The sequence below is a fragment of the Lonchura striata genome, chromosome 3, assembly GCF_046129695.1.
Source record: "Lonchura striata isolate bLonStr1 chromosome 3, bLonStr1.mat, whole genome shotgun sequence".
NCBI lineage: Eukaryota > Metazoa > Chordata > Aves > Passeriformes > Estrildidae > Lonchura > Lonchura striata.
In genome coordinates, this window is record NC_134605.1 from 37,578,882 (window position 1) to 37,600,775 (window position 21,894).

At 38.6% G+C, this 21,894-nt stretch overlaps 1 long non-coding RNA gene across 2 annotated transcripts in view; it reads left to right on the forward strand.

Moving 5' to 3' along the window:
• Nucleotides 1-7,359: 7,359 nt before the first annotated feature.
• Nucleotides 7,360-21,894, forward strand: part of LOC110477926 (uncharacterized) — a 99,382-nt gene continuing 84,847 nt past the window's right edge. For both annotated transcript variants that reach the window (XR_013339703.1, XR_004148012.2), the window contains exon 1: nt 7,360-7,449. This is a non-coding gene — a long non-coding RNA (uncharacterized LOC110477926). The remainder of the gene's footprint in view (nt 7,450-21,894) is intronic.

Here is a 21,894-nt window from a genome sequence, read left to right on the forward strand (position 1 = left end):
CAAATATGTCCTTTGTGCCCCTTTTTTGAGATGAGGCAAACCTAACTGGAAAAATATTAAAGATGTAGATAAACAGAGTCATAAGTATGTTTTGTGCTGTTTTTTGTTACTGGCATTTGGGTTGTTTTTTTAACTGCTGCTGAGCAGAACTGATGCTTCTGTGGAGCTGTCTACTGTAACCTTGGGCATCTGCTAGTGAACAGTAATTGTCACCTCAGAGTCCATACATTTATTTCACTGTGAAGGGTATTTGTTCTATTATAAGTGCAGACCTTCTGTTTTGCATCTTTTGGCCTTTTAGTTGTCCCTTCATGTCCTTCCCACTTATGCTATGGCTGCTCAGTTTCTTTAGAAACCATTGATTGTAGACTTCACACAAAGAATTGGAATATCCAGTTGTATTTTATTTGACTGTCTCATCTGACCCATATGTTAATTAACTTCAAAAAACTCAAATGGATTTTACAAGGCGTAGTGTTCCACTACAGAATTGACATTAGCTCTTCCATATAAGTTGCATTCAGACGCATATTTGTCCTTTAGTTTAGCCTTTACAAATTTTTGCACTAGAGTTACAAACTTGCAGGTCTGTAGCTCTCCAGATCCTCACTTGTGAGAACCCCAGCCTTGTTTTGGGGCCACATGTGGTGGTGAAATTCCTCCTCCAACCCGTGCTTCCAAAGAAAAACTCCACAGGCTTAGCTGTTCGGTCTCAAGGCAGTTTATTGCTAGTTATCTAACAGATTATGTTCTTGGACTGCAGCTATTTGATCAGCGGCCTGGGTAGAGGCACACACACACACACTGACATCCTCTCTATCTGCTGTCTTCTTCGTCTCTCTCTGCGCCCAGGGCTGCTGCTATCTTTTATAAGATATATTACGTATAACATGTTTACAATTATTCCCCAATACCTACTACCTACGTTGCCAAGTGTTTTTCTACTCTAAACCAATCTGTGAGTGCCAACATCACCAAGAACATGGAGGTAAGGAAGAAGAAGGAGGAAGAACAGGATCAGCCCACTTTCCTCCATCTTAGAACTTCTGACCCCCATGTACAAAGTGAAAAACCCCCCTGTACATGTGTTAAAACCCCCCTGTACAATACTAAAAAAATTTCCCCTCTACTTTGTAACTACTTTTACTATACTATCTAACCTTTTGTGACTGCTCGTTCCACCTCCAAAGTTGGTAATTCATTCCATGGCTCAAACTCAAAATCACAGTTGTTTTTCAGCTGTCTGCCAGGGTCTAGAATGCTTCTGACCAAGGCCTGGAACCTCTAAAAATGTCTGAGAGACATTTTGAGTTCCCACACTCACTGGCATCATATCTGCTAATGCTCAGTGTTCAGTGCCTAAAAATCAACATCTGTAATCAACTGTCAGTGATTCAGCTCTTACTTCCTTCATTTTTCTCAGAACTCTTGATAAATAAAATGTGGCAGCAGTTCTCTGGCAACAGAGAGCAATGCACAACTTTCCCAGCCATTGTCCTGGGGAAGGCTGTGAGAAGACCAGAGAAAAGAATGAGAAACAATTCTTATCTTCACTTGCTGCACCTGTTGTGAACATGTGGAATGTGTTATGGAGATTTGTTTACCAAAGGGTGGTTTCTTAATTAGCCAATGGTGATGGTGTTTGGATTCAGGGACCAATTGGGTCCACCTATATTGTGGCTTGTCTGTAAGGGAGATGGGTTTCTTAACAAGTATAGTATAAAAAAGTGATTGATCAGCCATCTGAGAAGCATGGAGTCAATGCTAATTCTTACCTGGCTGGGGGCCTGAGGTGACAATACCATCCAGTCCAGACAACTCATTAGCGCTTGTGTTAACATTACAACAGCATCTCCACAGTCAGTTATGTTTCAGATGGATCCTCTGCAATACTGCCTGCAAAAAAAGCTTCTAGTGAGGAAATATCAGCTGTTTCTTCTACAGTGATCCTAGAAACATAGAATCATAGAATGATTTGGATTTAGATGTTAGATATCATCTACTTCCAACCCCACATGCCATGGGCAGGGACAGATGTCACTAGAGCAGCATGTCCAGAGCCCCATCCAACCTGACCTTCAAAACTTCCAGGAATGGGACATCCACAGCTTCTCTGAGTAACCTGCTTCAGTGCCTCACCACCCTCAGAGCAAAGAATATTTTTCTAATATCTAATCTTAATCTAACATCTTTCAGTTTGAAGCCATTCCCCCTCATCCTGTCATCGCACACTCTTGCAAAGTCTCTCACCATCTTTCTTGTAGGCTCCCTTCAGGTATGGGAAGGCCACAGTGATGCAGATATTCATTCTACTTTTCTGCAGCAGCATTATACCCTGCTTATTATACCCATTCAGCCTGACAGTGGGCTTCATAGACTGCCGGCAGGCTTTTTGCTCTGATGTTGATGATTCCTATGGAAGAGGGATTTAGTACTAAATTTGATTGCACCAGCCAAATGTTCTTCAAACTTTTTTTTCCCCCTGGACCGCTTAATTATATTTTTGCATTTAATCTGCCAGGTTTTATGATCCTTTTTATTTTCTTCATTTGGATACAGCTTCTGCATTTGAATGATGCCTTCTCAATTCTAATAAACTCTTTTACTTCCCAAATCTTTAGCTCACTGTTCCATCACACCTGCTTTTTTAAATTGTTTCTCAAGTTTTTCCTAACAGACAGTGTGCACTAGAGCTCTGCTTTCAGTAGGATGTTCTTTGGTAGTCCCTGTGCTATCCATGAGGATTTTGTTCTCTCAGATAACTATTTTAGTTTCTTTTAAAACAATTTTCCTCATTTTAATATACTTCAATTTCTTGATGTTTAGCCCAGTTGTGGTGACTTTTTGATCTTTGATGCTCCAAAGAGTATATTTGATCTAAGTATGTTGTGATCATTGCTTTTCAATGGTGGTTTTTCTATGAACGTTTGAACCAGAACCTACATAGTCTTTACAGTCATGAAACAGAGTATTTTGAAATACTGAGATGAAAAGATTTTAAGGTGATAAGGAGACAGCTCATGTATATGTACTACTGTGGGATTGATTTGAAGGCAAAATTGTAGAAGAGTTTTAAGAATATATTTTGAAGTATTCAAGTGTAATGAAATTTATCAGGAAAGAGGGTAGTGGTGTGGAGATGGAATGACTTAGTCTAGTATCACTGGAGGAACAGGGCTGGGGTCAGTAAGATACCATAGAGTGACTTCAGGCAGTATTGAGAACAAGCAGAGGAGAGGAAATAATGGACCGGGGAGGTAATTTTTGGTAGGAGCACTTAGAGTGGATTTGAAGAGTAATCAAGGAATATTTTGGTTGGATGGTGTGGCATGAGGATATAATATGATCTTTCTACATACTAATTTGTTCATGCAAACAAAGCTGCCTCTGTGTAAACTGGGTCAACATCTTGAAGGCATTTGGACAACTGGGCCCTGTCTGAAGGAGTTCATATACTAAAAAAAGATTCAAACCTCAGAAAATGTTAATGGACGAATGCATGAGAGAAATGAAGGAGTAAAAGTTGTGCGTAGTGCCAAAGATCTTGAAAATATACCAGAGTCCTGCAATGCTATATTATTTGTGCCATACTGCTTAGAAGATCCTCTAGGAAAATTAGCAGAAGAACCTCAGGTCAAAATTGTAGCAAAAGGCTAATCCTTCAATTAACCAAATCATTGATTTGGATGAACTTTTTTTATGCAAAAGGAGCAGGTAATTTTGCATTACTGTTTCACACATGTAGGCTTTATTCACTGAGGAAATGTAATCATCAGTCCAGGCAGTGCTTTTCTCCTTGCCTCCCAGACGCTAGCTTAGAAATAAATGTGTGCAGAATGGATGTATGTGGTAGTAGCTATATTCTTTCTCTCTGATTTATTTGGTTCCATACACGCTGAATACATCAGGCATTTGTTTAAGTGTATCTTTCTGGGTAACTGTGGACTGGAGGAATATTGAACTTGGTATAATAGGAATCTCTCAATAAATAAAAAGTCTCCCACTAAATCTCCCTTTATAAAGGCTGAGAAGGGAGATCTGTAGCATTCCACCTGCGTATGAATCGATTTCAATCAGCCTTTAGGAGATTTCAGGCTGTGTTAACTGTAGGATAGCACAGCACAGCAGCAAAACTGCCCTCACATCCCTTATTGACAGGTTTGTTATGAAACATGGAATATTTAGATTGAGGAGATTCATTCCAGTACTGCAGATGCCCAGCCCTGTTATCTTAATTTCGAGTCTACTCTAATGCTATCTGCCAACACACCAGCTTCCCCATCATATGCAATAGGACACTGACTTCTCCAGATAGGCCTTTCCTGCAAATGAATTAGCTTGTTAATGCCAGGACACTGAGGAGGATATTTTCTAGTTACTTTTTTTAAGGGTAATTTCTGTATTTAGGAAAATGGGCCAACTTTTCCATTTCAGAATCCTCTGATTCATATATGGGCAAGGTGAGAGGTTAGAGGCCTCAATGTTAATGAGTGAGGCAGCCTCTGATTTTTACACTAATTGAAGCATTTACATTTTTCAGCAGAACTAAAATGCAAAACTAACACATTCCTTGGAGATTTATAACCCCACAATAGATTCTCCTAGCCTCTCTCCCTTAATTATCCCAAATTATCTGAACTCTCATGAAGAAGAAAGAAATTAATATTACTATTCCATTTAGAATATATTCTAAAATGCAGTAGAAAATGGAGGCAATAATAATGATAAAGAGGGTAGCTAAGATGATTTGGAATATATAATCTTTCTTCTCTTCATTGCAGCTTTCTTATACTAGAATAAGCCAGAAAAACTCAGTCTTGCATTCACTTAGCAAAGCAATTTTTTTTCTGCAGTAGCTTACAGTGCAAAAGTAAAAGCTCAGTAAAATATTGTTCTGTCTGTTAAATGTAATATTTTGGCTCTGCACCTTGATCAGAAAAAAAAATATAAAGAAATTGGATAACTCTTTTTGAATAGTGTTTGTACATGGGGGACAAATATACATGTGTGACTCCTCACTGGAGAGTAGACAGGAAAAATAACTAGAAGAAAAGAGCAGCTGTAAACTGGCCATGAACTGAAGCAGAAATTATAGTTTAAGTTGAAAAAAGGAGGAAATTACAGTTACCAGAAGAGGAAACAGTGGGGTCAAACTAATCAAAAACTACAAATGTTGAATTTTTGTGTCTATGGACCACAAGTCAGAGAGAGAATGTACTTGCATGAAATTGGCAGAGAGGTGCCACAGAGAAGGGTGGAAGTGAAAAAGGAAGACTCTCTCTTCATTGAGATGGTGAGACCAAAGTACCTGGTAAATGTCCAGCTGGCCACTGACTGCCTATTGTTGTGAGTTACAGGTTTGTAATTGGCCTCTCCTATTCCGAGATGGCCATCAGCTGCTGCGCCAAGTTCCTCTCTCCCAGCTCCAGGGCATTGACTACAGGGCTCCCACTGCCCTGGAAGTTTGTAGTTACAAGACCTGAGTGGAAGATTGGTTTAGTTTAGGTTTACAAGTGTCCAAAGATGAAATACAGCCTTGAGAAATGGTCCTTCATGGTGGGATACCATTCACAGTGAATGTAAAAGTATGCCCAAGTTCAGCTTTAAAATTGAGAGCATAATAAATGCCTGAGTCCCATAGCCACTTCTACATTTTGTTCTGTGTAAATTTGTTCAGGGTATCCACTCACTGTGCGAAGTCAGGGACTTTCAAAGGACCCATCCACTTGTAAGGATGTTGGCTTACATTCACATGCCTTGGTGTTCCACTGTGGTCTATGATTAAAACCATGTTATCCTGTGAAGTAATGTTTGATTTCTTGGACAATATTTTGTGTCAAAACTGTAACTTTTTAAAGGTGGGAGGGATATGAAGTAACTCCATTCTCCTGTGCTTATAGACATTTTTCTTCTCACTGTCTTAGTACAATGTTAGCAAGTTGCTGTAGGGGTGGAAGACATCAACTACAGTGAAGGCCAAAGCTGTTGCATAGGGCATCACAGATTGGGCCTGAGGATGGATTGTGGGTGAAAAGACTGTAATATTAAAAAGAAATAAAACACTAACAATAGAGAATGATACTAAAAATAGTGAACAGACTTGAGCTCAGCTGTGAATTTGAAAACCCATTTTACTGTTTCTTTTTAGCTTGAAAAGAATCTTTGGTGTTTTTGTAACAATTTTCCTGCAGTCTTTTGTCTGGTCAGCTTTCAGAGGCCCAAGACACGTTTGTGAGCAGTATTGAGGCATGGAGAAATGTATAGAAACTGGTCATGGTCAGCATACAGTCCAGCTGCTCAGGACTCTGCATCACATGTGTGTACAATTGTAGTGCAGCTGGGGGATACTGTGGGTTGGGTTTTTGGGTTCATTTTTGCTATAGAGCTTCTGTGAAAGGAACTTGTGTTTCTCAGCTTTCTCCAACAAGACAAACTATTTGGGAAGGAAGACTAGGTCCCAATGAAGTGTTTTGTTGTTCTGTTCAATATAGCAACATTCAGTCTCAGGAAAAAGCAATTTTGTGATCCTGACTCTTTGGTTTTATTTACAAGTCAGGAAAAAAACCAAATCAAACCAAAACTCATGGCTAAGGATGTTCATAGTAGCTACAGGTTTTTGGTGTGAATGTGTGTTTTGAATAGTTACTAACGATATGTGACCTCTAAACATAATGGAAAGGGGAAACTAGATTTTATTTCATTTAATCATGTAAAAATCAAGAACACTTGCAATCCACCATTGAGAAACAGTAATGTGATAGATAAAGCACTGGACTGGGGTTTAATCCAGGCATGGCTGTAGAATTTCTACATCAATTTGTCCAAGAAAATTAACCAGAACACTTATCCAGGACTTTTCTATCTGTAAAATGAATATGATAATCCCACATTATCCGCCTGGGATAAATCCATGAATATTACTTGTATTTACTAACGTTTCAGATTATTTTTTTATCTTCTTCAATTATTTAAAAAAAACTTTAAAAAAACCTGACTAAATATATGAAAGGGATTACATTGCACACCTAATATAAATTGACTGGTACATTCTAGACTGTTGAATGTCCCTGGATGAGAAATTAAATAATTTGTTTAAATTATTGAACAAGTGGTTGCCCAAACTATCATATGACCAAAGATATCTTTTACTGACTTCATGATAACTGAAAATTTCTGAAGCAGTCATAAAAAATTATGCATCTTAGTTACATTCCTCATTTATTGTTTTCAGTAAGTAAAAGCTATGAGAATAAAATGACATAATTTTAGTATTAAAACTAGAGTTTGATTTTTTTTATGTGGCAAAAATTTTATGGATTGTTTTCTTGTTCATCATTTAGTGAGCAGCAAAATATTCTGCAAACTGCCACAGAAGAAAATAACACATATGAAAGGATGAAGAAGGAAATAGAACAGCACATGCTGTAAATTGAACAAAATAAATACAAGGTATCTATGCATGCTTTTTATTACATGCCTTTTTCTCTATTACTTTGGGTAGAAAGAAATATGCTACATTTCTTCATGGGAATTAGGATAAGACACTGAATTCCAGATGCTACTTGGTCTTAATTTGGAAAAACAAGAAATGTGGGGGTTTTCCATTCTTTTTTCCATTTCCTTACAATTGTCTCCTGTGCATCCCATAACAAATCTGCAGTGGTGCTCATTTACAAGAAGAGTGCCACATGTGAGTTCACGATGGTCTGATTGTGAAAGATTTGCCTTCCTTCCCTTTTCTGGAGATCCCAAAGGCCACATTTGTCTTACTCTTTGCTATGGGTGTAACTAAATGTAAAGCACTTTGGGATATTCAGCTATATAAAGTATTGTCATTGAAATGCAAGCTGTTTTTCTGCAGAAAAACACAAAAGGAAAAAACCCAAACAAACAGCGACAAAAAGCAAATGAAAAGGTTTCCAGGGATAAAACTGTGAACACTGTTAGATAAATTAAACATTAGGAAGAAGGGAAAATACTTCCAGAAAACAAATCAGTAAGATTAAAAAAAATTTTATTTGAAAAAGCTGACAGGCTTAGAGAAATTTCTAGCTTACAAGGTATTTGCAGAGAGAAAATATGATTAATCAAGACACTATTATCAAAGTAAAAACCCTAAGTATTAAAATTTTAACTCTAACTTGTAGAGAGTCCAGATCTTTTCCTCTGTGACATAAATTTGCACAGGCATTAGAAGCTTCAAATTACAGAGTTTCTTCTGTATTTTACCTCCTTGGAAATAGTATTTGTCCTTTTGAAAAATGAGTGTGAGACTCTGTCCTTCCCAATTTATGACTTCTACAGGACACATTAGGAACTGGAATTATTTATAAAAACAGGAAAAAAAAAGTTAACAAGCTCATTGATGGATAGTCCTACTTATTCACTGCAAAAGGATACTTTTGCCATGGTGAAAAAGTGTCAGGACTTACCTTGAGTTGTCATTCAGCCATGGACTAGACCCTAGGTATTCAGTCTTTCAGGTAAATGCCCTGATGACAAGGCTGTAGAAATATAGGCATAATCATGGGGTTTTTTTTCTCTCCATTGATTCTAGTAGTTTGTGTCCAATGCAACAGAATAAGGAGCCACATGGAAGTCTCCTGTTCCGGGGTAACAGCCCAACCCTCACATCGCTAAGTAGCAGTCCAAGAACAAGTATCACACTATCCAACTCCTCTTTGCTCTTTTTGGAAAGGTAGCCTCTGTTTAAATCCAGGAACACTCACCTGCTCCTCCTTCCATCCAGGTTGTTTCAGGAAGTCATGGTTCTACCTCCTTGTAACCTTCCTCATAAGAGGAACCCATCCCCACACGATCTTCTGAAGGAACTTCTCTGTTGGGAAGGCAGTGCTTGAAGTAGGGCAGGGGCACATGCTATCTTCTGGCTCCAGTTGTGCTGAGCAACTATTTTTTAAGTTTTTTCTCAATTGAAAGTTTCTGGAAAAGAAGTGGAACTCAGACCAAAACAGTTTCGCTTTGCTAGATATCTGATGTTCGCTATACACGTATTTTCCTAATAATTTAATAGCCCCACCAAAAAAAAAAAAAAAAAAAGTTCTCTATTAGACTTCTAACTTTTGTTTCAGTCTCCAATGATGGTTTCTCATCACAATTCATGTTCTGAAGGTTATGGATTTTAGTTAGGTTTTATAGCTTTCCCATACCAGACCATATTAACTCCTGTTATAATTTACCAGTCTATGCTGAACTGAGACTCATGTGTTGATGCCTCTCTCTTTACGTAATGTTCATGCTTCTCAGGTTTGGATGGTTATATGTTGAAGGACAAGGAATATCAGGAGTGTGAATTGCCCTTTAAATTTGTGCTTATTCTCTGCATTTTAGTTATTATGCTAAAATGTCTTCAAGGCATCAATTCACTTTGTCTTAGAAGTATAATTTGATGAAAATTGGGTCTTCTCCCTGGCTTAAAGGATACATATCAACAAACATTTCCATGCCAGGTGTACTTAAGAATGAAAAGTTGGACTTCTCTTTAAAGCTGGACTATTTTTTCATGTTTTGCTTAAACTTACTCAGTTTGGGTAAACTGTCTCTCCTGACATTTGATAGTTTGCTTCAGTAATGCTGTGCACTCCCACTTTTTTAGTGGTGTGTGCAATAGTTTAGGGAAGATTTGGCAAATTCTGAATGTTAGTTTTGCATTTCCCTTTTGTTTGGAGAAATAACCTGGTGTATTTTATTTCCTGAAACATATATCTGTATGTAAAGAATACATGTATCACACAGTTGCTTTTCTTCTGCCCCAGACTGAAATGCAGTAGGAAGGTAGGAGAAGGCCTCAGCTGAGTTGAAACTAAAGAGAAAAAAAGAAATGCACATGTACCATTAAAATCTGGATCCACAGAAGGTAGTTTTTTGGCAGCTTTATTTTTGTGGGTTTCTAACAACTGTCTTATTTAATCTGATTGTGAATAAGGAGAGAAGATTTACTGCCATGAATGCTAGTGCATGGTCTAAGCTACAGCTTTCTTTATTACTTCCATTATCACAATGGATCTCCATTGGCCTGAATTGCTAACATCCTTATAGAAATGATAAGACTAAAATGGTTCTACCTGTCATTCACTTATGTGTGAATCGACAATCAAATGATTGATCAATTTCTCTGTGCTTCAATAGCTACTTTCATCCTGATTTGCTGTATAAAATGCTGCAGTTTCAGCTAAGTTTTCTAAGGGGTAAGTAAAGTAAATTAGGCAATTAGACATAATCTTAGACTTAAAAATTGAAAACCCATCAGCATATCTGTCTTGCAAAGAAAATACATTTCAAAATCTGAAAATACAAAATCCTTTGTAAGGAAAAAATATCCTCATAATAGAAAACTCCTGTAGTCCTGGCATTCTGTGTGTGAATGGCTTTCATGAATTTCTAATATATTTTTCTTTTGTTCATTTTTTCAAAAAAACTTTGGACTCTAGAAGCTTTTAAGAAGGAGAAGTTTTTTAAGTGGAGCAATAGGAAGTGCTAAATATTTTATTAGTGATTTGCGATAACATGCTTTCCTTTATTCCTTTAATAGAAAAAAATCATGACAGTTAGCAAAATGATGAGGATTAATGTATGAGGCATGGCAGCCTCTGAGTAATGTATTTATAAACAGTTTCTTTTAAAAAGAAAGTATGTCAAAATAGATTACAAGAAGACTAGGAAATTATTGTAGTCAGATCAAACAGAATACACAGTCCATGAGTTTTTTCTGTAATATCTGCTGCATTCTGACTGAGATCACCCAGTCTTCATCTGCTTCCCTCTCTGACAGGAATGTCATGTTGCTTTTGTTCACCTCCTTGGTTTAAAACAGAGTATAGTGAGTGACTATCTCAAGAGTCTAACGTACAAAAAATTCTTCATGATTTAAGTGAGATTTCATCCCAAATCACTTTTCTGTTTATTTAGTCCTTTTTGCTGCTGTTGGTGAACTGTGCCCTTCCTGATCTACAGGCAATCATTCACTTTTACACATTAATATGACCAGAGTTGTATGTTCTACGTAATCTGTCAAAACTAAGGAACTGTGACGAGCTGCAGAAACAAAAAAAACTCCATAACCAAACACCTAAATATAATGATAAAAATTGAGACAGAAACCATCAAAATAGAAAAGTTGAGGCAGACAAAGGCTGAGTAATAGTTTTGAAAGGCTGACTGGAAGCCACTGTGCTTTAGGCTGTGAGGGCTTCATCCAAGTTTTACTGGTGGCAGTAGAATGGCTTCAGCAGGCTTTGATTCAAACCCAATTCAGCCAATTTATTGAATGACTTCTTCATTTTTGTTGCACCAGTCTTGTTGCTGAGCAGGAATGAGGAGGACGGAGACAAGGGGATGCCAAAGGAAAATTGACCACACAAATGTAATGCTGGAAGCATTAGACTGCATGGGGTTGTTCAGCCTCCACAAAGAACCAAACTTATTCCCATGGAAACCAATGTTCAAAGATGAATAAGTAGCCTGGCTCTCAGCAGCTCCCTTTCCTCTTTTCTCTTTTCTTCTCTCTTGGGATGTTTTGTTGTTGTTTTTGGTAAAGGGAAAGAAAGAGTCTCTTCACCTCCAAGCAGCTTGAGAAAAGACTGGCAACATTCATTCCACTAATAAGGTGTCAATTAATGCAAAGAGGAATGTCCTGGATTTCTCAAAGAGATGTATTTTTCAATAGGAGCTAGTCAAGATGTTGATGAGGTTTTGTTTCTTTCTCTTTTTTTTTTTCTTTTGTTTTGTTTAAATTGAACATAAACTTTCTTGAAAAAGGGGGATGCAAAACTGGTGTTGTAAGTCTGCCCTCACGTGTTGGATTTTAACTCCTCAGGAGAGAAAGTGTAAGTGAGCTCAAAGAAATCCACCAGAAGTATTGTGGCACCACCCAGTACAGATACTCAGGTCTGCTTTTTTTAGTGTTGAGGTTTGGATACTGATGTAGGTGTAGCAATGGATTACATACACAGGAAATACACAGAGGTTGCAGTATCCATTTAATGTAGCAGATGTGGGTCGTTTTAATGCCTACTCTAAGTAGAGAACAAATTCAAAAGGAATGTTACAGCGATGTTGTTGATGGTATCAGTGTTATAAGGTGTTGCAACTATTGACTGATGTCAAAAAAATGAAAGGTGGGCTGAAAAGCACAAGAATGATCAACCAACTTTTAATAAGTAAGGAAGATAGTCTCAGAAATCAGAAAGAAATCCTTTGTGTTCGGCTTCTTGCGAGGAGGGCTTCTGAGAACAGGAAATGCCATAGGATACAGCATCATATGGGAAATGTCCAGTGTGAGTCAGCATGAATCAGTGCTTAGATGGGGCACAAGTGCTTCTGCAGGCTTCCACCTGGGCCAATTGAGTCTGATGTCTCTAAAATTGTCAGTGCCCAGTGAATTTTTGGTATCATAAGCATCTACAGAATAATTTTTCCATTCAAAGGAGGATCTCTTCTGTGTGGATCCTCTGATACCTAACTGATGATCTCATGCTGCAGCCTTTCCTTTAGCAGGGAATAAATTTCTCCTCTCCAGACATCTGTTTCTGTAAAATTTATAAAAACATAATGTCTGTCCGTCTATTCCACTTGGCTGACATCAGCCAGTAGGCTCAAAATTATTGGGGAAACCAGCCAGAAAAAATGATTGCCTAAGCCTCATTTCCTTAGGAAACTCAGCTAAAAAGTTAATATTAGCAATAACTTGTGGATTGGAGCCACCACTGGGGGAATGCAGTGTGGCACTGAAGCTGTGTATGGCCAAAGGCAGTCTGGTGCATTGCTCCCATTGCACTTTTGCTGTAAACTTTCTCCTGGACCCTGTTGGCAAAAAACCCTTCCTCCAGCTGCTGTGTGGGTGAATGGTCACAGCAGAGTCTTTGGCATGGCCAAGAGCCTCACTGCTTCTTGGTTTACCCACTGTATTTTTGGGGTGTGGACACCTGCTCACTGGAAAGGGATAGAGACCACACATCCATTAATCTGGGTTTCCCCTGGCCTTCTGCATATTTGGGATCTGCACTCAAATCAGCAGTTTGCAGTGGATTTCAACTCCTGGTACCGAGTAATTAATTTCCATGACATTTAAAAAAAAAAAGTCTTTGAAAAGACCTGCATGTTCTTCTCCTCCTGAATATATGAGTCTCAATTTGGTTTAATGAATCAATCTGCAGTCCTTAAATTGTTTTTTTAATTTACTCTTTTAAAGTTTTGTTATTTCTTTCTAGATAATGATTCATGGATGAGGAGTATGAGAAATGTTTTCTGCTGCAGTGGGTAGAAACCTGGGTCTCCACTTCTTCACTGCTGTCTAGGGTCTTAACTTTTACCTGCATGGTGTTTTCTTGCTGTAGATCCTCTCTTCCCTCCTTTCTCTTTCTCAGAACAGTGCTTAATAAATTGCATTTCTTTTTCAGAACACTGAAATGATAACCTCTGTTAAAAAAATCCTTAAAACCCCACCACATTTCACAGCATTTCACAGCAGATTCTTCCTTCTCTATCTCCATCACATATAGTCAGTGATCGTTACCTCACTGTGATCCCTTCAGCTCCCAGTGTGTTTAAGAAGTTCCTTATATGCTAAGAAGGGCACACAGCCAAAGCTTCTTGTGCTGAGATTTTTTTTCTGTGTGACTATGAAGCAGGGCAATGGCATTGTAACTGCTTTGCAGAGTGAGCTCATTTTCAGTATTCTCTTTTATCCTGAGGCGATGACCTTTCTATTACCAGCCTCTCTGAAAAGGAGTACAACCACATCTTGTCTGTGTCTTCTTGTTTATGGTTTATATGTGGCTCAAAGTTCTGCCAGAAACTTAATGCCATTTTACTGCCTGGTTTTACATTCTGTCTGTGATGTACTAATTATCAGGGTGTGACAGAGCACTTATTTCCTATCATAAACCAGGGCTGTTACCCAGGAAGGAAATTTTGTTTGAGTCATGAAAGCATATAACAATATGAAATATTCTCTGAGGACCATATTCTGATCCTGTTGACATTGACAGGAATGTTGGTTTTGTCTTCACTGTGAGATCCACATAATGAAAGACAAGGCATTTCTATGCCTGCTTCTATTTTATTTTTTGAGAGCCAATTCCCCACAGTACTGTCAGCACTGGGCAGTTGTGTACCTCAGCTGAAAACCCGGTGCAGCACTAGCAGGGGATACTCAGTATGCTAGAGAGCCACAGTCTTTGTGGATGTAAATTAGCATAGCTCCTTTCACATCAGGGGCAGTGCACTGTTTTATATTATGGGGAAGTCTTGCTCTTAGCTTCAAGCTGCCATTTCCTCCCCTTTTTAGAAGGGAAAAAGCAAAGAGTCTACGCTCCTAATCCATTCCTTCCAAGGGGAGGATGGGAGGAAAGAAATAAAACAATTTGGTGACTGTGTAGCAGTTTCCTAGTTCCCTACTTGTAATACACAATTAATGCCCATGACTTAATGGGAATACACTTGCACTCAGCCACACTTGCCTACGGCAAAAGAGACAATGAAGTATTTCTGCTTATCCCATCACAACACTTCCCTTGAACAGCAGAAGCAGAAGGAGAAACCAGATTCAAACCAAGAGCAAGGACGAGAGCTTCTCTCCTGGCCAGGGCTATGAGTGCTGTGCTCAGCAACACTGATTGCTGGGCACCTGCGCATCAGGGTGTAGTCTTGTGAGGCTGCTGCTATCAGTTCTTCATGCATTCACTGGCTGCTGGCTATTTCTTCCTCCTCTGTGGAAGAGATGGTAAAATTTGAGCACAAGAAAGTTTGTCTTTTCAGACAACTCCAGCAGACTATACAACCCACAGTGTTCAGAACATGTGCAATATTATATTATATTATAGACATTTCTGGTTGTAAGAGCAGAATTCAGTCCTGAACTAATTTACATGATTAACATGAAGACAGAATGTCCCACCATACTTTTATAGCACTGAATTGCAGATTTCGATTTATATTCCAACTCAGTTACTTTTCTGACTGATATCCTCTCCCTTCTTATCCTCCTCCTGAAAAAAAAGCATTTTCATCTTTAACTTTTATCTTAAGGATCTCTTTCTGATCTTCTGCAGACTGAACCTTGACAACTTTCAATGAAATAGATGACCCCTTCTGTTCCACATATCCCATCATTTATTGGTGTCTTGCACCTGTCAAATGCCACATTTCCTCCCTCTGGGAATATGCTCCTGTTCATGTAACCCTTTCCTCGTAACTAGAGAGAGAGCTACAGGTGTCAGTTAAGCCACGAGTATTTCTTTGATCTTTCCTAGATATTTTTAATTGGAATTTTTCCTAAGGGTTTTTCCTGTGTAACTCTGCTTTCAAGTAAAGCAGCATTTGTTTTGTTTTCAGTAAACCTGAAGCCCAAATTCTTCTGGTGCATCAGTGAAAAACGGAAATGACTCCCCTCATTTCAGCAGGTTACTCTGTGTTGAACCTTATCCACAAAATAGTTTTGGTCTTCCTTTCATCTTTCATTTCTTGTTCAGAAACAAGATCCCTATTTATGAATAGCCCTTCAATGAGTGCTTCAAATCCATCCCCTATTTGAGAAAGCACTGTTTCCCAAATTAGGAATATAGAAAATATTCACTTATATAGAAAATACTCACTTCTCTATCTGGAAAAATTCATGATAAAAAAAATCAGATATACTGAAGAACAACCAGATACTTAATAATTTTCTGCAGAACTGATATACCCTTTGTCAGGACAGCAACCCTTTCTAACTGATGTTCTGCAGCTGAAATGGAAGATGAGACTCTAAAGCACACATTACTAGAGAGACCATTTCCTTGTGCTCCCCAGGAGGCTGGATCTAGTCACTGCTTTCTTTCTCTGCACCACTGAAATTCAAACTGAAATTGGCCTCATCTCTGTGTTTTCTTTCAGAGATTTTAAAAGCAATAATTCCTAAAAAGATAATTTTAAAAACTAACACCATCAGCCATAGCTGGCATTTTAAACAGCTCTATCTGGATCTAACCTGATCACTTTCATTTTTGATTCTGACCCTTCCTTCTCCCTCTGGCTCTCCTGTCTTTGCAAAAAGACTTTGCTGCCTGTGTGAAATGGTTGGAGAGTGTCTGTGTTTCTAAAACAATGGAAACTTGTGAGGTTTCCAAAAACTCTGAAACAATTTCTGCATATATATTTTTTTAATTTTTTTTTTTTTTTTTATTTCTTGGTAGTGCTTTCCTTTCTATGTCAGAACATTCATGTTGGGACAGAGCCCAGACCATCCTGTTTCAGGCTGTCTTGTGCTGCAGCCAGTGATCATTGTACTTTCTGCCCTGCCTAAAATGCCCCTGAACAGTGCTGCAGATCCAGAACAAGCCCCCTAAGCTCCCCCAGACCCACATCCCAGCCTCTGTCCTTCCATGAGTCAGGGGACCATGCAAGACTTTCTGCCTCTGCCTACAGGAGCCATTCAAGGTAAATATATCTGTGTGCATGTGTGTATGTACATGTACGCATGTATATTTTAACCCTTTGTGTAATAAATTTCTGTCTCCTTTCAGCGTGACATGATAGAATTTAGAAAAGTTTTTAGAATTTAGAAATGAGTTCAACTGTATTTCCCTGTCCTTTAATAGCCCCATACATCAGGCGAGGTTCCTGGTAGCACATGTTTTCTCATCTCAGTCTATTGAACTATTGTCTTTAATATATTTCTTGCGACATCTCTTTGGAAGTGCATGTTTTAAAAATGTAAGGAGGATGTGTGAGCTTTCTGCTATGTTTATTCAATTCTCAAACCTCCAAACACTTGAGAATTCAAATTATTCAGCTAGGCTTAATGAGGCTGACTCGGAGTGAAGTTATGTGCATAAAAGTCAAGGATAGGAGGCCTTGATGTTATGCATTCTTAGGTGGTTATGGGGTTTTCAATATTAATGTTTATTACTGAATAGTCTGAAGGAGAACTCAGGCTGTACCTTTTCATCAGTGCTAGTTACCTTGCTGCAAAGGAGCTCCTTTGGGGGTGTCTGAAATGTGGAAGTTTGTTTGTGGAAGCACTGCCATCTGTCAGTGCAGATCTGAGGGCTTCATGTCAGCCACTCCAACCTCAAACCTTGCCAACAGCTAAAGCTGGAACCTCTGTGTAGTTTGTGACACTAACCCCTAAGCTCTCAGAATGATGATTTTCCCTTTGCCTCCATTTTCCAATTAGTAGAATGGGAAAAACAATTTTGGACATTCAAAATGACCACCAGGAATCACCGCTGTGCTGTACTGTGACCCCTAACAAAAACCACAAAGAATTGGGTAAGAAAACTGGACTAGACTAAAAACCTGACCATTTTCCCATCCCAGCTTGTTTGGGCATTGAAGGTTGGTTTGAATTTTTTTTTTTTCTTTTTTTTTTTTTGGTATTCTCTTGAATGGTCTTTGACCCTCTCTTTACATGATCCTGCAGAATGTGTGAAGGCCAATTTGCTTGTGGCCTTAGCAGTGTCAGGCAATGGGACTGCAGGAAGGACTTCTGGCCTCATGTTGGAGACCAGAAGAAGACAGATTCCCATCCTTCTCTGGAGAAGATATTGTTTAGATTGTCTGGCAAAGATGCATATGAGTGCAGGGACATTTAGTGCTGGGGACCAGGGACTCCTCACAATTAATCATACAAGCTTCTCTGGGGCTTTATCCTGACCTCATCCCTGCTCCCATTCATAAGTATAGTAAGAAAAATTAATGTTGAGTCACCCTAAGGATATGTTTAGAAGAAAACTAATATTTTTTTTCCCCCTAGATGTGCCCTTTGCTCTTCTAAAGCAGCTGGGAAAGGCCAAGTTCCATGCAAGCCTTTCTAAGTAGTAGATTTTGCTGAATGCACCTGTGAGAGCAGAGGAACAGGCATCTTTTTATTTTTGTAATGATTTTTATTCTGATTTTACTCAGACCTTCAGATGTGCATATTTGCATATCTGTCTTTACAATTTTGAGCTGGTAAAGGGATTTGGTCAGAACATGCTGACTGCAGGAAATTGAAACATTTTTTCAGAAATATCTCACTTTAATGAAGTAAATACCACGTTATACTTAGATCACTCCCACAAAGTTGAGGATTTGTCCTCTACAGCACAGTTTTGGGTTTTACACCATGTTGCAATATTCATATTACAATTATAAAAAATGCATAGCTATAGAATTGCTTTTGGAATATTCTATTTCACACTAAAGGTATGAAATTTTTGATTTTTTATCCTCATTCTACTTGAAGGAATATTGAATAATATGAGAATTCCCCACAAAATAAAAATTCCAATTTTTAATTAGCTTTACTAACATAAATGTCATCCACACCTAGCACTATGTGATTTTGGAAATATGGAAATAAAGTCCCACCTCTTTCTTCAGAGCATTTTTGTGGAAGAATGAGAAGTGGAAGTACAGGAGAGGGAGGTATGCCTGTTGGTGGTTTGAAACATAAGCAGGACCCTCCACTCCAATTTTATCTATAAAACCCTTCCTGGTGTGAGACAGCTGTTGCATCTGAAGCCTTTTACTTATCTCTCAAAATCCCAAGGGTCCTTCTTTTTTTAACCTATATTGTATCTCTACTGCCCTTGAGATCCTATATTACAGCTATTTTCCTCACAATGATTTGATAAGAATATCTGTTTTGGACCATGTCAGTGTTAGAGAATTGCTGTCAAGCATCAAGGGATGCTCTTTCTCTCCCCCTGAGGCTTTAAAGATGCTATTCTAAAATTAAAGTGTTTGGTATAGATAAGATACTTAGGGTTATAATGAGATCAAGAGTTGCTGGCAGTTTCCAATGAGATTTTTTAAAAATAAGTTGATCAGATCTCTTGCTTATTTCCCTTCTTCAACAGAGAAATATAGATAGATCAGGTAGAGAAACAGTCAGGAACAGAAAGGTTTGGAAAAATATTTGGAAATTATTCTGATTCCATTGTCTAATGCAAGTTGCCCCATTTTATCATGCTGGCATCCTCTGCAATGCAATGTGACATGGAATATGTGATGTAATGAGATATGCCCGCCAAAATGCAATGTGCTTTGTTTTAGTCAGAATATATTAATCCACTTACTGAATAATTGACCCAAAGAGATTCTGTCAAACAGTATTAAATTATTCACTGGATTTCCAAACCAGCAGGCAGTGTCCTTTAAATATTTAAGAATAATGTCAAATAATTTTCCACACCAAAATTATTTTCTTTTTTTGTGTTTGTTGAGGTTCCTTGGCTTTTCTCTCTTGTTTAAAGAGGGTAGGATAATTAAATAAAAGTCAGTGTGCCCTTCAGGCGCTTTCTCACCTAGCAGCACCCCAGAAGGGAAAGGAAATGCTCACCTGGTTCAGCTGTCAGATCCAGCCAGATCCATTAGCACTTTTTATGCCTCATCCATGCATTTTTAAGGAAATCCCAGACTCTCACCATACCTATACCTATAATTTCTCCACATAGCATGTTGCCTCAGCAGTGAGTTTCCCCAGAGAGGGTGCAGCACAGAGCCTGTGAAATGTCCTGCTATTTCCGACCCTCAGGCCTCATAGTACCTCTCTAGGTATGCATTATGAGATAACAACCTTGCCGGATCAATTTTGGTGTGGAAAATAGGTTTCCTTAAAAAAGGGACACCAGTACAGCAGCATTCAAGTTCTACCAATTACAGTGTCTGACACCTTTCCCCTTGAAGGTTGCATGCTGAACGAGTGCAGGGTATATTTCTGGCTTGTTTAAAAAGGATGAGGACAGGCATCTGATAGCTTACCTTAATTATTCCATTTCCTCCTCCCTATATACATTTCCAAAATCTAATTATAGTGCTCATGGCCCCTGCTATCAGCCAGTACACAGATTAATATAAAGCTATGGGAAGGACAGCTACCTCCCTTCATGCTTTCCACAACATTGCAAATCTATTCCAGCAGTCTTTTGATACTAATATTTTGATACATTCATCATTGTGTTAGCATCAGCAATGAACAATATTTACAGTCTATAAGCTCTTCCAGGACCAACTGTTCATATTACTCCTGTTAAGTCCATTCAATTTTCCACCTGAAATACCACATTTATCTAGTCAGAGCTTGACATCTATTTTGGGGTGGAGGGGGAGGGGGTTACTTTCAAGAACAAGTTTTATTTAATTGTATGCTTTGCTTCTCCTAAAGAACACACTAAGGCAATCTGTTGCGTATTGTCGGTCAAGTAAGATGCACTTGGCTGCATCCTTGGGTTTATTATCTAGGTCCTGATATGGGGACATTTTTGCGCATATGCTTCTGTGTGTGTTGAGGTGGAATTGCTTATCTGCTCTGTAGCTTTATTTGGACTGGAATTTGCTGCAATGTCCTCACAAGTGCAGGAATGTTGTCCAGGGTTATGGTCTGTGTGCAGTCAGGGGACAGCAGGCAGCCCTGCTTGATAAGATTGCTATTGCAAACCACAAGTGTTGTCACACTCTGCTTCTTTTAGTAAACAACCAGACTCCAAACACACTAAATCTTCTATATTTGTCAAAATAAAGTAATGATTATTTTGCAACTGTTCTACCTTAAAGGCATTTAAATCTGGCTTTAGGAGACAGCAAACCCCATGACTGCTCAGCCACAGTGGAAGTAAAGCCCAAATGGAACAAAAAAATATATAGGAAATTCTTATCATCATTATAATCTTCTTCTTCAGACAAGGGAAAAAATTATAGCAGCATTAAAAATAAACTTTGCACCTCCTGCAAAGACTTGCATAGGTTTCTGAACTTTAAATTCCAAGACTGCCATGGGCATAATGGATTGCAATGTTCTGGCACTTTGGAACAGCAACAGCTAACCAAGACATGGCCAAAGAATGCTCTTCTCCTTTATTTTGCCTGATGGGCTCTCCTGCTATAATCCCTACTCACTGCACAGGGAAATTTACCCCCAGAACAAGACCTTGTGAGAGATTTCTTTTGGTATAAAATGGACACCTTTTTCTTACATTTCCCGTATGCAGAAACACCAGGGTTTGTGCATAGTACTGATGTGAAAAGAGCATATCTAAGACTACTATTAACATGCAGCAGATGTGATGGATGGAGATAATTGGGAAGGAAGCTGCTGTTTTATGAGAAATTCCACATTAAATTCTGTTAAATGGTACAGGAACAAAGAAACCCATAGTAATTTCCAGGGGGAAAAAAATAGGGTCATACCAAAGGCTTAAGAGAATCAAAATCTTTGATTCTAATTTCAACCTTTTAAAAAAATACTGTGTAATAAATGTACACTTATAAAGGAATTAAAAGCCATAAATTGAAGGAGAAATTATTAATCTTCTTTTTTAGAAATGGCATACTATATAATTGTGATTTTCCTTGGATGGTTAATTTTTCTGTGCTCCAGGTTTCCCTTATTGCAACATTTTCCCTTGTTGGTCTATGATACCTCAGGTGGATTAAGCCCAGATTTTTCCCCCAACATGCTGTTCATACTGTACTTGTTAAGCAGGGCAGCACAGAGCAATGACTGCTGTTTTGAGAGGTAATTTCACAAGCAGCATCTACCACTGTGGAAGATCAAGGAGCTAGGACAGAAGATGACCATGTCCCAGGGACCTGCCCCAGAGAATATATCTTCCTGCGGGATCTTGCCAGGTTGGAGGCTCTTCTGCAGAGACAGCAAGGAGAAAAGGAAGAGAAGGGTTGGTGAAGGTCTGTTCCTATGGGTAGAGGATCACAGGTGCTGTGCAGAAACCCTGCTCCGCCAATGGAATGGAAGGGTAATTTCTCCTCTTCGGCATTGAGGGAGAGTCCTGGGGTTAACAGACGTTATAACCTTGCCTTGGTGGGATCCTCACAAATGAAATTCTGTCTTGTTCTGAGCACAGAGGTGTGGAATGCCTTCCCCAGATATGCAGTTAATTAGAGCTAGGGTAAAAA